This window comes from Hyperoodon ampullatus (assembly GCF_949752795.1).
Source record: "Hyperoodon ampullatus genome assembly, chromosome: 4".
NCBI lineage: Eukaryota > Metazoa > Chordata > Mammalia > Artiodactyla > Ziphiidae > Hyperoodon > Hyperoodon ampullatus.
The window spans coordinates 2,740,661-2,756,260 of NC_136917.1; positions in this window are offsets into that span (position 1 = coordinate 2,740,661).

Here is a 15,600-nt window from a genome sequence, read left to right on the forward strand (position 1 = left end):
GAACAGGTCTTCAGATAGTTAGATATTTTCAAGAGACAATTTTATGAGCCCAATTCTTATATCTCCTCACATCTAGAAAAGCACTAAAATCCTTCATGGTGACGTCTGCTCCTCATGACTAGCAGTAACCTTCACGAGACTAGCAGAAACCTTCTGCAAAAAAAAAATATGTGCTTGATTGCATGCACCCCCCCCACACCTCACCAAAATCACATATATGCTGACCTTCCTCCCTGCTTCTTTGGAGAAGTTTCTCAGAGCTATCTGAAATGCTGTCTCCCAGGCTATAGTCCTCAATTTGCCCCAAATAAAACTTAACTCACAACCCTCATGTTGTGCATTTTTTTTCAGTCGACAAACTCTAAAACACCAAGTTAGTGGCTGGAATAATGCTAAGAATGCCTACCGCTGAGCTAGTACCTTCAACATTCCAGGAACCAAAGCTGGGCTCTTTTTACTTACATTACTTATTTCATTTAATAATACCTACTTCCTAAGTTTGTTGAAAGTTCAAATAAAATAAGTCCAGTGAAATTCTTATCAATGTCAAGTATGTGGCAAACACTCAGTTAATGCTGTTATTTCTATCATCACATGAGGAACTGATGCTTCAAGGGAAGTCAAGTCACTCACCCAAGACAGCACAGCTATTAAATGGTAGTCGGAATTTAAACTTGGGACACTCTGACTCCATTACAGCAAATCCTCTCCAGGTATCCCTACCCAACCCTACTTCTGGTCACCACACTGATCTTCTCTCTTTCCAGGTCTTGGAACACTGACAATGTGGGTATTTAACCATACTTGTTCTTATTATCATACACATGTGCAATCATCATGACTGTTCCTTGTACAGATGTGACCTCTTTTATGTTACCTGAAAGTCCATAGCCCTATAAGCACCAGGACCATCTCTCACATGACTTTTGTTCCTTTTCTGACACTTGGACAATACCAACAGCTCAGCAGGCCACGGCATCCAGCTGAATAAGGAACTGGAAGCTGAGAACCTAGCTGAGGGATGCTGAGGGGGAGTTTTGTGGAAAACATCCAACATTCAGAGATCTCAATGGCCCTGGTTTCTGTGGTGAGGCCCACCTACAGTATAGGAACAAGGAGTAAGGGAGAGATTTAAGAGAGAAAAATGAGCTCACCTGAACTCCCAATAGTAGAGGCCCAGCAGCCATTGCCTTCTCCTTCCTTCCTGTGGTGTCCTTCCCAGGGGATGGGCAGGGTCAGAGGAGGTAGAGCTGAGGGAAGGAAAAGATGTGAGAAACAAAGACTCCAGCGACAATAAAAAATATTGAGAAATGGAATACTGCCTGCCATATCAGTAAACAAAGGATGTCACAGTCATCAGCGATTGCAGCCACCACCAGTGAGCTGGTGAGCCCTGAGGGAACTTAGAAAGGAAGAGAATACCTGTCATCTAGCAGCCATCAGACTGCAGCCACTCCCCAGAGTGAGCCCTGAGGAAACTCAGGATGTGAAAACACAGGATACTGGCCCCAGAGAGCTGAGGCACATATCAAAGGAATGATTTCAGTGAGCCCAGACCCTTGCATCTTCCCATATATGGAAAAGTGCTAAATTCCTTAACTTGAAATATCTGGTTTTCTTTAATTAACCATAATCTTCTGACGTTCAGACTACCTGCCCTTTGCTGCAAAACTCCTATATATCCTACCCCCCCCACCCCCGCCCACCCCTCGCCTCCTTGGGGCAGTTCTCTCAGGGTTACTTGAGATGCTGCCTCCTGGGCTTCAAGTCCTAAAAATTCCTGCCGAATAAAACATAACTCTCAACTTTTAGGTTGTGAATATCTTTTCTCATCGACAATATAATACCTACAGATAAGCCAAATAAGAAGTGTATAGTATTGGGACTTCCCTGGTGGTCCAGTGGTTGGGAATCCATCTTGCAATGCAGGGGATGCCAGTTCAATCCCTGATCAGGGAACTAAGATCCCACATGCCGTGAGGCAACTAAGCCCTCGTGCCGCAACTAAAGAGAAGCCCACGCAGCGCAATGAAGAGCCTGCATGCTGCAACGGAAGATCCCGTGTGCCACACCTAAGACCCGACACAGCCAATAAATAAATAAATTTTTTTAAAAAAGTGTATAGTATTAATGTAGAGAAAACTATACTTTTTATTTATTAAGCTTATTTAGATATATAAAGAAAGCTGAACAGAGAGAGACATGCCATACTCCTGGATAGGATGTCACAGTATCCTAAGTTGTCACTTCTTTGAAATTAGTTTATAAGCTTAACATATTCCCAACCAAGTTACAGCTAAATAATAATCTTGTAAAGTTAATTATGGAAAAGATGAAAAAGTTAATTGTGTTGTATAACAATGGATGTGAGAACTGGCCCTCCAGATATTATAAAGCTATGATAATTAGAACATAGTGTTACTGTATAGTGTCACTCATTCACCAGATATATTGTTGACCACCTACTGTGTACCAGGCACCATTCTTAGGGCAAGGGATGAATACAGCTGTAAACAAAATAGATAAACTCTCTACCCTCACGGATGTTACAGTCTAACAGGAAAAAGGGTGAATAGAACAAATTAAAATCCTACCAACACAATCAGTTCAGAAAAAAAATTTATATATAAGAATTCAGGATATGAAAAAAGAGACCTTTCACATCAATGAAGAAAGGATGAATGATTCAGTAACTTGGAACAAGGACTTACCATTTGGAAAAGAATAAAAATTTGCATATAAAGTGAAACTAAAGTACTATAAGAAAATGAAGATGAACATTTTGTGACACATGGAATAGAAGACCCCCTAACAATGATGTCAAAGACCCAAACATGAAGGGAAGTTTTGCACATCTGAGCATATGAAAATGTAACATTTCTGCATAGAAATTGGAAATATACTTGTGTATCAGACACAATTTAAAAACACAATGCAAACTGCATTAAAATATTCACTAGTTTTCAATATGCAAATCTAAACAACCCTATTGTTTGTACCTCTCAGAAAGTTAGAGAATAGTAACACTCAGACTTGCTGTGGGTCAATCAGGCAATATTTATAAACTACTACTTTTCTAGAGAGAATAGGACAGGAGGTATCAAAAGCCTTACAGTATGATCTAGAAATTTCACTTCAAGAGATTTATAGAATGAGACAAGAATGCAAAGATATATGTAGCCAGATGGCCTATACTGTTTATGATACTAAACAAACAAACAAAAAACCCCACAACAACCTTGAGAAAGAACACAGAGGCCTAAAGAGAGGATTAAATATGGCACAGACATACTTTTCCTCATAGTCATTAACAAGCAGACTTAGCTGTTCTTAAAAATTGGTATAAGTAGATAGTTTCAAAACTTACAAAAGTTTATTCTGCATCTTAAGTGGTACTACACAGATAAAAATATTTATTAAAAAATCACGGAGCTTGAGACTTGTGCACTCATTTTTGAAGTAAATGGAGAAAAGAATAATATCCATATATTTGCTTAAAAACAAAGCGTTTCTGTGTTTATACGTATATACATGCCGACACGCAGATTCTGACAGTTTTCAAATGATTTTTTCCTTTTTGCTCCTCTGAATCTTCTAGTTGTCCTATAGTGAACTTTTTTTTTGGTAAGAGAAAAACTGCTTTAAATAAATAAATAAAGGAAGAAAAGAAAGAAAAGGATTCCCTGAAGTAGAAATCTGCACAGGGTTGGCCTCCGCATTCTTACAGAGAGATGAGTTAAGGGGAGCCCACGCCATCACCCTTAGGAATCGGAAATCACTGAGGGAGGTCCCCGAGATGCGGTTTACACAAAGGGCAGGTGCTGGAGCCCGGAGACCCGCACCCTGGTGCAGCATCCCACGAGACTTCCGAGGTGGGTCCGGGGGACAGCCCGCGATGGGGAGGAACCTAGGGTCCGAGCGACTTCCAGAGCCTTTGGTCCCTCACTTGACCCTGGGACCCGGGGCCGCCGTGTCGGGTCCCCTGCCCTCGCCACTCGGGGGACAGGTGGTGGAAGGACCGCGCCCGGCGCCTCAGCTCTCGGTGTTCCCAACCCGGCTGGGCCCCCGGGGCGAGAGGAGGAACATCTGGAGCTAGAAGCCCGGCGCTGCGCAGGGTCCGAGAGGTCGCGGCCCATCTGCAGCCCGCCCCGCCCCGCCCCGCCCCTAAGGGGCCTCGCCCGTCTGTGCTGGACTCCTCCCGCCAGGCCCTCCGGCGCCCGCCAGACCCGGTGCCTCCCGCCGTGGCCCCGCACTCACCCTCTCCCAGCAGGAGCCAGAGCAACCAGCGGACCAATGCCGCCCCTCCCAGCATCTCCACCCCGGGAAGCCGGACTACATTTCCCGCAAAGCTGCGGGGTTGCGGCGCGGGCGTCAGGAGTGCGCAGGCGCGGGCCTCGGGTGGTGGGGGCAGGGGCGGTTCCAGCGGGACGGAAGGTGGTGGCTTCCCGAATGGCTACCTCATTTTGGTGGGGTTGTTGTTTGCCAAGCCAGGAGTTGACTGCGCGGTAACCTTACCCCGGCAACCCTAAAGAAGCCTCTCATTAGAACCTGCGGGTTCCTAACCCATGGGTAGGGAAGAAGGGGCAGACAGCCTTGGCTAAGCCTCACTTTTCTCCTCTGAAATAAAGGGAGCCTAGAGGAGTCCCTTGCAAAGTTGTCAGAAGACTGAGTAGATGTGGTAGTTAACATACCAGATGCAGAGTGAGCACTCCATGAATGGTAGCTACTGTACCTCCTTTCCTAGCTCAGTGTCAGGTGCTGCCGTATTTGCTTCAGAATTATCACTGTATAGAATGCAGACAAGGGCTTCACCGGTGGCGCAGTGGTTAAGAATCCACCTGCCAATGCAGGGCACACAAGTTCGAGCCTTGGTCCGGGAAGATCCCACATGCGGCAGAGCAACTAAGCCCGTGTGCCATAACTACTGAGCCTACGTGCTGCAACTACTGAAGCCCATGCGTCTAGAGCCTGTGCTCTGCAGCAAGAAAAGCCACTGCAATGAGAAGCGCGAGCACCACAACAAAGAGTAGCCCCCTGATCACCGCAAACTAGAGAAAGCCCGCGCGCAGCAAAGAAAACCCAATGAAGCCAAAAATAAATTAATTTTAAAAGAAAAGGAATGCAGACAAAATCTCTAATTAAATGTGTGGCCAGAGCTGTCAGTTACAGCTCGGTCTGCCACTGGAATTTGGTGAAGTGCATGACATTTGGGGCAGATCAGTATGGTAGCTTAGACTGTAATATTTGTTTTTCTAAAAATTACCGGTAGCTTCATCTGCCTCTTTCTGTTGATGTGACAAAGACTCCACCTTTGACCAAACTTTAGGAAGGTTCCTATGAGTCTTCTTTTCTACTAGGCCTCCTCCTTGAGCCCTGTCCTTGGCTTGTGGAGCCCAGTTTTAGCAAGAGTACTGCTAAGTCAGTTTAGGTAGAATCCCCCATTCTTAATATCTGATCAAATTCCTCATCCCCTACTCTTGATGTCTAAGTCCTTGGCCAGACTTTGGCAAGGATCCCCCCAAATGTTCTGTCTCCTTTTTAGTAATTTTCCATCCACTGACCCCCTTTACCCTGCTTGCTGGAGCTGTAAATCTCCAGCTGTCTTTGCTCTACTGGGAGTTGAGTTCAGTTTTACTGAAGCCCCTATTGCAATAGTACTGAATAAAATATGTCTTTACTGTGTTTAACTAGTGTCCAGCTCTGTTTCTTTTTGAGAGATGTTTGAACTGTTTCAAAATATTGATAAACATGAAAATCTTCACAGTTCATTTAATCAAGTGAAGGTAACCCAGATAGCAACGAACAAACAAAGTAAAAATCTACCACTGTATTTTTCGATTCAAATACCTTGAATCAGACAGTTGTTCCAGGACTACAAGTTCATTCGTACATCAGAAACTGCATGAATATATTCATCATGGTTTGGTGGAAAAATGGCCCTTGATAAAACTCACAACATAAGAGTGTGCAATTTCCCAACAAGTAGGCAGAGAATGTAGAATAGAGAGAGGGAGAATGACCAAAAGAAACCAACCCCCCCCCACCACCACAACGCAACAACCCACAAACATAAAAATTCAGGTAAATAAAAAATATGCAAGAAGATGATAGCCATAATGCCAAGTCTATTAGTAATCACTACACATTCACATGAACCGAACTTTCCAATTGAAAGAAAAATACTGTCAGACTACATTTTTATAAATCTAAGCTATATGCTAAAACATAAGGATACACAAACCTTGAAAGTGAAAAACTGGCAAAAGATACACCTGGCAAATATTAACCCCAGAAAGTTAATGTAGCTACTAACACACACACACACACACACACACACACACACACACACACACATTAAAGCAAAAAATATTGCTAGAGGTGGAAAAGGTAATTACATAACAATAAAAGACTTAATTCACCAAAAAAAGAAAATATTCATAAACTTTTATGTATTTAATAATGGAGTTTCAAAATATATAAAGCAAAAACTGACAGAACAAAGAGAACTGACAAATCTACTGAGTTTTTTTTTTTAAGAAGATGTTGGGGGTAGGAGTTTATTAATTAATTTATTTATTTTTGCTGTGTTGGGTCTTCGTTTCTGTGCGAGGGCTTTCTCTAGTTGTGGCAAGCAGGGGCTACTCTTCATCGCAGTGCGCAGGATCTCACTATCGCGGCCTCTCTTGTTGCGGAGCACAGGCTCCAGACGCGCAGGCTCAGTAGTTGTGGCTCACGGGCCTAGTTGCTCTGAGGCATGTGGGATCCTCCCAGACCAGGGCTCGAACCCGTGTCCCCTGCATTAGCAGGCAGATTCTCAACCACTGTGCCACCAGGGAAGCCCTACTGAGTTATTTTTAAACTATCTTTCTATAGATAGTTTTTGGTGAGATAGAAAATCTCACCAAAAAAATCACTAAAGATGTAGAATATCTGAAGAACAAAATTAACAAGTTTTTCTTAATGGACAAACACATAGAATATTGTATCCCCAAATTAATGAAAATAATTTTTAATCATAGGGTTATAAAAATTACCTTATGCTAGGCTATAAAAGTAGTCTCAACACATTTCAAAGAACTGGCGTCATAAGTACCACATTCTTCGACAACAATGCAGTTAGACGTTTTAAAAAACAACAGAAAATTTTTTAAAAATTTAGGTAAAGGGAATATTTAGAGATTAGGCTGGTCACATTCTAATCAGGCTCCTCTGAGCTCTTTTTCAACTAGGCCTCAAGAGTTGGGTTCTCATTTTTGTTTCTGCATTGTCAAATTTTAGCAAGAATACTACTAAATCAGTTTAGCCAGAATACCCCATCCTCCATATCTTATCACTCTTGATATCTGGTAATTCATCCTCCACCATGCCTCAGGTGATATCTGTTTTCAGCAAGTATTCTGTTAGTTTGGTCCACCCCTCACCTCTTAGTAATTATCTATTCTCTGACCACCCCTACCTGGCTCATTGGCTATAAATTCCTACTTGCTTATGCTGTATTTGGAATTGATCCCAGTCCCTCTTCCCAACTGCAAGATTCCATTGCAGTGGTCCCTATACCCAATCACAACGCCCGCCCCCCTTGAATAAACTCTGCCTTACTGTTCTTTAACAAATATCATGAACAATTTTTTTAACAGGTAGGATAATACTTTTTTCTCTAACAATACATCAAATTTTGTTCCCTTCCAAAACCCAGTAAAGCCAAAATTAAGGTATTATTTGAAAAGTTAACTCACAAGTTCAGGAAAAATCAGGCAAGGACACACCAGCAACATTTTGGACCTGAAAAGTAGATGGATGTTATTTTCTTGGCAAACCTGAAAAATGCCAAATCCCCAGACAGCTATAAAAAAAGCTGAAAGCCAGTTTGACTTGATATCTCAGAAACCTCAAAAGTACAGGAATGGTAATACCAGATACTTCTGGAAGTGGGACTGAAGGTGGAGGCTAAAACAAAAAAAAAGATAAAGAGGGCAAGGAGAAAACTCTTTGAGGCAGATCTTTAGACCTCCTTTCCCAATCAACATTACAGTCAATTTCCCCTGCCCCATCAAGTAGACATCTGGATAGTTAGTCTCTGGAGAGGGACTTGGGAAGAGGGAAATAAGACAGAGGCCAGCCATGTGGCAAGAGGTTGAAGCTTTAAAGAAAGCTGGTCAGTGCGGAAGTCTCAGGAATTTAGAGTAGCCTTGGGGAACACCTGAGATAGCTGATGCATGGCTTACAGAACTCTCTATTTTCCTTTATTTAATTTTATTTTTTAATAAACTTTTTAAAAATGGAAGTATAGGGCTTCCCTGGTGGTGCAGTGGTTGAGAGTCCTCCTGCCGATGCAGGGGACACGGGTCCGTGCCCCGGTCCGGGAAGATCCCATGTGCCACAGAGCAGCTGGGCCCGTGAGCCATGGCCGCTGAGCCTGCGCGTCCGGAGCCTGTGCTCCGCAACGGGAGAGGCCACAACAGTGAGAGGCTCACGTACCACAAAAAAAAAAAAAAAAAAAAAAAAAGGAAGTATAATATACAGACTGACAGCTCTTAAGTTATGTAAAAGACTGTGAAATGGACCAGAAAGATTATTTGGTCTCTGCGGGAGAATACTATGTGTCTAGAGCATGCCCTTCCAGGTTATCTGATTCTATAAGGTATGAACATTTCATCATCTTTGAGCTATTTTAAAAGTTTGTAAGTTTAAATATCAGTAGACAGCTGAAAACAATACAAATTATTCTTTTCTGTACACTGGCAAATAAATTGTCTGGTGGAGGGACAACTGATTTCCCTCCAGCCACCCCCCCCCACACACACAAAAAAACAGTTCTGTATCTGTTTATAAATTCATTTCATGTCTTTTGCACCATTTGTAACTTTTTGTTTGTTCCCTCACTATTTAATTAAGTAATTAACTTAAAATCTGTTCATTTTATATCTATATGACAGTCATAATTTTACCTTAAAAAAATAAGCCCTATTCTTTAATAGCATACTGCTTAATGGGTCATCACAAGTTAAAACTGCTATATAACTGTAACCAAGCAGGACCCTATGGGACCTTCCTGGGACAGACCCCTCCTCTATATCCTCTGCTGTAGCGCCTCTCTGAAGTACCTATATAATAGTATCTGATGCACATCTCCTGAGTTGTTTTGCAAATGCTAAAACCCCTCCGAATGGAAGAAATTAACTAACTGATGACCATGAGCATGTTGCCACCAGACCTATTGGTGCCTGAGGATTGGTAACGTTAACCCCAGTGATACCACCCTGTTACCTCACCATCAACCAATCAGAAAACTGTGCATGAACTGACCACAGACCCTGGGACTCCTCCTCCCTCACCTTGCCTTTAAATATGTTTTGCTGAAACCCATCTGGGAGTTAGGGCTTTTTGAGCACTAGCTGTCCCAGACTCCTTGTCTGGTGCCTTACAGTAAACGCCGCACTTCCCTTCACCACAACCCAGTATAGTAGATTGGTTTACGCCTGCAGGCTAGCGGACCAAAGTTTGGTTCCATAACACAACCACCATCCAGCTATATAACTGCCATCCAGGGAAATAGAATGTTTTCAGTACTCCAAATACTCACCTCATGCCCTCCCAACAACTACCTCATCCCTTCTACCCAAAGGTAACTGTTACTAGACACTATTGGTCCCTCCTTGGGGTGCATAGCCAATGAACACACCAAGTACTTTCCACTAAAACAGAGGCATTTATTACTTTTGACAAGTAAGGAGACAGGGACATAACTCTCCATGAACAGCTGGACAGGGGAAGTTTTAAGCCTGGGGGTGTCACAAATATTCATGAAAGGGTAGGCATGATCATTATAATGAGGTAAAGGGTAGTATCTTGTTGACTGGAATGCACTGTAACCTTTTTGGAACATGGTGTGTTTCTGCCATTTAAGTGATAGTTTCTGCAAAACAAATCGCACTTTGGTTTAACTCTATCCTTTCCCTACTGCTGCCTAGCTAACATGACCACTATCTTGACTTCTAACACTGTAGATTATTTTTGCATTTTAAAAACTTAAAATAACTACAGTATACAGTATATATTCTCTTGTGTCTGGCTTCTTTCATTCAACATTATATTTGGATATCTAGGAATAAACCTACCTAAGGAGACAAAAGACCTGTATGCAGAAAATTATAAGACACTGATGAAAGAAATTAAAGATGATACAAATAGATGGAGAGATGTACCATGTTCTTGGATTGGAAGAATCAACATTGTGAAAATGACTCTACTACCCAAAGCAATCTACAGATTCAATGCAATCCCTATCAAACTACCACTGGCGTTTTTCACAGAACTAGAGCAAAAAATTTCACAATTTGTATGGAAACACAAAAGACCCCGAATAGCCAAAGCAATCTTGAGAACGAAAAATGGAGCTGGAGGAATCAGGCTCCCTGACTTCAGACTATACTACAAAGCTACAGTAATCAAGACAGTATGGTACTGGCACAAAAACAGAAAGATAGATCAATGGAACAGGATAGAAAGCCCAGAGATAAACCCACGGACATATGGTCACCTTATCTTTGATAAAGGAGGCAGGAATGTACAGTGGAGAAAGGACAGTCTCTTCAATAAGTAGTGCTGGGAAAACTGGATAGGGACATGTAAAAGTATGAGATTAGATCACTCCCTAACACCATACACAAAAATAAGCTCAAAATGGATTAAAGACCTAAATGTAAGGCCAGACACTATCAAACTCTTAGAGGAAAACATAGGCAGAACACTCTATGACATAAATCACAGCAAGATCCTTTTTGACCCACCTCCTAGAGAAATGGAAATAAAGACAAAAATAAACACATGGGACCTAATGAAACTTCAAAGCTTTTGCACAGCAAAGGAAACCATAAACAAGACCAAAAGACAACCCTCAGAATGGGAGAAAATATTTGCAAATGATGCAACTGACAAAGGATTAATCTCCAAAATTTATAAGCAGCTCATGCAGCTCAATAACAAAAAAACAAACAGCCCAATCCAAAAATGGGCAGAAGACCTAAATAGACATTTCTCCACAGAAGATATACAGACTGCCAACAAACACATGAAAGGATGCGCAACATCTTTACTCATTAGAGAAATGCAAATCAAAACTACAATGAGATATCATCTCACACCAGTCAGAATGGCCATCATCAAAAAATCTAGAAACAATAAATGCTGGAGAGGGTGTGGAAAAAAGGGAACACTCTTGCATTGCTGGTGGGAATGTGAATTGGTACAGCCACTATGGAGAACGGTATGGAGGTTCCTTAAGAAACTACAAATAGAACTACCATATGACCCAGCAATCCCACTACTGGGCATATACCCTGAGAAAACCATAATTCAAAAAGAGACATGTACCAAAATGTTCATAGCAGCCCTATTTACAATAGCCCAGAGATGGAAACAACCTAAGTGTCCATCATCGGATGAATGGGTAAAGAAGATGTGGCACATATATACAATGGAATATTACTCAGCCATAAAAAGAAATGAAATTGAGCTATTTGTAATGAGGTGGATGGACCTAGAGTCTGTCATACAGAGTGAAGTAAGTCAGAAAGAGAAAGACAAATACTGTATGCTAACACATATATATGGAATTTAAGAAAAAAGAATGTCATGAAGAACATAGGGGTAAGACAGGAATAAAGACACAGACCTACTAGAGAATGTACTTGAGGATATGGGGAGGGGGAAGGGTAAGCTGTGACAAAGTGAAAGAGCGGCATGGACATATATACACTACCAAACGTAAGGTAGATAGCTAGTGGGAAGCAGCCGCATAGCACAGGGAGATCAGCTCGGTGCTTTGTGACCGCCTGGAGGGGTGGGATAGGGAGGGTGGGAGGGAGACGCAAAAGGGAGGGGATATGGGAACATATGTATATGTATAACTGATTAAATTTGTAAAAAAAAAAAAAAAACATTATATTTGGAGATAAACTCATATTGTTGTATATTGCAGCCCATTACTCTGTTATGTGAATACATCATAATTTATTTATCCCTTCAAACATTTGGGTTGTTTCCAGTTGTTGGATATTAAGAAGAACGCCGCTATGAATATTCTTTTACTTGCCTTTACGTGTATATATATATAAAAAAATAAAAAACAAATCTTGATCCTTTCCTTATCTTATTCACAAACTTAATAGTGTTGTTGAACCCTAGTTAGTGTGCTCAACACACAATGAGCCCAAACAAACCAAAACATCGGAGTTTGGAGCAGAGAAAGGTTTACTGAAAGGGCCAAGCAAGGAAAACAAGTGACTTGTGCTCAAAAAAGCCCAAACTCCCCAATAGTTTTCAAGGAAGAGTTTTTACAGGAAAAAGTTGAGGGAAGGGCTGCAGGGTGTGTAACCTTCCTCTGATTTGGTTGGTGGTGAGGTAACGGTGTGGGGTTCCAAGAATCTCAATCATCAGCCTCCTGGTTCCAACCAGTCTGGGCCCATGTGCTTGTGCTCAGCCTGAAGTTACCATCATCCACCTGGTGGTGGGGAGGCTAGTTCCTGTAGAAGAATGCAGAGACATATTGTTCTGTATATTCCTTGAGGAGGAACCAGTACCCTGCCCCATGCTGTACTCCTGTTTCTTTCTGCATTCTCTCACTGCCCTAATTAGTAACTATTTGAATATGCTCTTTGGAACTCAGGTAAGGTCTAGGAGGCTGAAAACCTTTTTCCTACAAACCAGAAATGGGGGACACAGAAAGTCTTTTGGGCCCAAGAGGGCCCCACAGGGGCCTGCTCAGTTTCGACCCCCGCCCCCCACCTTTTCTTTGATACTCTTCAATCTTGAGGGGAACAGGTGTTGAACAAGAAAGGGAATAACACTTTGGATAGAGAGGTTAATCATAAATTTGTCAGAGGAACTCGATTTTAGGACTCATTTTCAATAGTATGTGGATTATAGATCTAAAGGTGAATGGTAAAGAAATGTAGATTCTAAATCAGTGCTGTTCAATAAAACTTTCTGTAATAATAGACATATCTTACACCTGCACTTGTTACCGAGTCCAAGCTCGCTCTGCTCGCCGCAGACAGGCCAATGAATCGGAGACGAGGTGCTGATGTTGCCGAAATACTGGCTTCCCTGTGCACCGATGCCGAACAGAAACACGGAGGCAGAGATTTTGGAGGAAGGGAGAGATGGCTTTATTTTTCTGCCAGGCAGAAGGGAAGACACAGCAGGCTAGCGCCGCAAGAACTGTGCCCTCCTGTCCTGGGGAATCACAGGGTGTCTTATAGGTGGGCAGTCCAGGATAAGTGATAAGGATCAAAGTGGTGAAGGTCTTGCATTCTTCTTCTTCTTGCAGTATTTTAAAACAGTCACTGCTGGCTTCAGGCAACCTGGTAATTGGGTCCGTTTATCTCTGGGTTATGGCCTGCGTAAACAGCTACAAGGGGTGATTTGCTACAAGAGAATGCAGTGAGAGTAAATGCTAGAGGCAGGGAACAATTCATATGGAATCAGAGTAATTAGCTTTGTGAAGTACAAGTCTAGTTACAAGTGTTCATTAGTAGTAACAGCTAAAGAATAACCAAGATTGCTTAGCTCTTTCAGGCCTGTTTATGCTGTTTTCCCAGCCTGTTCACTGTTGCTTGTTTTCCTTGTTTATCAGAAAAGTCTCATTTCTATTTTTGCTGCAACAAATTCCCCACTGCTAGTTCATTCCCTCCATATCAATGGAGGAAGGGAAACGGGCGCCCTTCTTGTCTGACTGAGGACAAAACTTCAGTTTTGCTCCATTTGACAAACACCAGCTGTCCAGCCCAGGGGCCCATCTATCTTCCATTTCAAATCCCCCCTGAGACATGAACCCCAAGAAATCTTTATTGGGAGGATGAGGGACTATGGTCTGTCTTCTGTAGCTGGCTGGCAAGGGGCTCATAGACCCCACCTAGTTGGGGTCATGGAGCTCTTGCCCTGTTTTATTAAGGGGCCCCACGGTGACTTCTGCTGTTATTTTGGCAGGATCTGTTCTTAGAAATAGCTGGAATCTTTGCATCTTCATTATCTTGATGTGAACCTGTTGTACTCTGGAGGAGACAGAATTTAACAAGTAGTTTTTTTAAAAAAAAAAAAAGAGGCCAAAGATTAGTAAAAGAATTATTGTAACCAGGGGCCCACGCAAGAGTAAGAGCCACGTTTCGTTTGGTAGTAATTTTGATCTTAGTCCAGATAAAGTCAGCACTTGGGTTACCCTGTCCAAAGGAATGGAGCCATCTGGCGTGGTCATGTACATTTTTGATGTCCTTTTTATTAACCCAGTGTGATTGATGTCGGTATAACAGACTCAGAAGTAGTTGGAGGAGTGACAACCTGAACATTTATAGACAAAATAGATCTTATCTCTTTTTAGGAGAATAAGCCTGAATCCCAGTCAAGACTTGGCACTTTGAGGAGACCTGTAAGCAGGTTGCCAGTTGGCTAGGTTTATCCAAGTAGGTTTTAATTTTTGATGTGGTGTTAACACAAAAAACAAAGCAGTTGTCACCATTAACAATTTTTTATGCTTCTCTAGGTATGAGAAGATGCAAGATTTGGGGCTCATAAAATCTTTTCCTGAAAATATCTAACCATCTGAAGGACTGTTCTGTTTTTCCCAGAGCACAGAGTGCCTCATTCCTGATCTCCACACTGAATTCCTTTCAGGGGGTGTTGAAGGTCACCAGCTACAGTGGCTCATGATTTAAGCCTTGTAGAAGTAGATGGAAAGTGTCAGTTTTTAGTCAGCAGGGCTCCTTTATGGTCATAAGTTCAACCATGGTTTGGCGCATTTCATGACCATTTTGTCCCATGTTGCTAGGAATGCTCATTCCCAGGTCTGGCAAAGATTTTGCTGATAGGGCACTCCATGTGCTATTACTGGACTAGGCCTTTACTGTATCCAAAAGTCTCTGGACCTGTCTTCCTAGTCTTTCATGGTCCAGGAAAATAATCCCTCTTGTTGCTTCTCCCCATATCTAGAGTTAGACTACTGCAATCATTGATCTCATATGGAACTATATATCACCATTTTATCAGAGGATCAGTCACACATTTGGTAACATAAGAAACAACAATATTCTTTTGAAATAGGCAAAATACAAATAACATAGCTAGCAGTATTAGTAAAGTCATAAGTAAGAATTAAGCCAAGAACTTCCATTAGGTGCAGCCCAGTATATCTCAGGTCATCTAACTTATTAGTGTGTTCTGTACCAATCCTTATCTTTCAGGGAAACTATATATTGGCACTGTCCATAAGGCGTCCAGTCCAGTTTCTTAGCGTTACTAGACTGATTATCCTTAGTATGATTTATTTGTTCCTAGCATAGGGGAGTCTTTAAACTTAAATTACCATAGCCTGGTGTTAATTACATAAATCCATCCCATAATTGTGGGAGGTTTTATTCCTTGGCTGAAATTTTGCTTGTTGCTCTGATTGAACTTTGAGTAATAGAGGAAAATTCAGATTTATGGTCAGCATCAGAGCAGGTACTATTAACTGGTCAGGTAAGGGGATCTCATCTAGTAATATCAACAGTGGCCTGAACATGATTATAATTTTCCTTTTAAGATAAATTTCCTAAGAGTCAACCA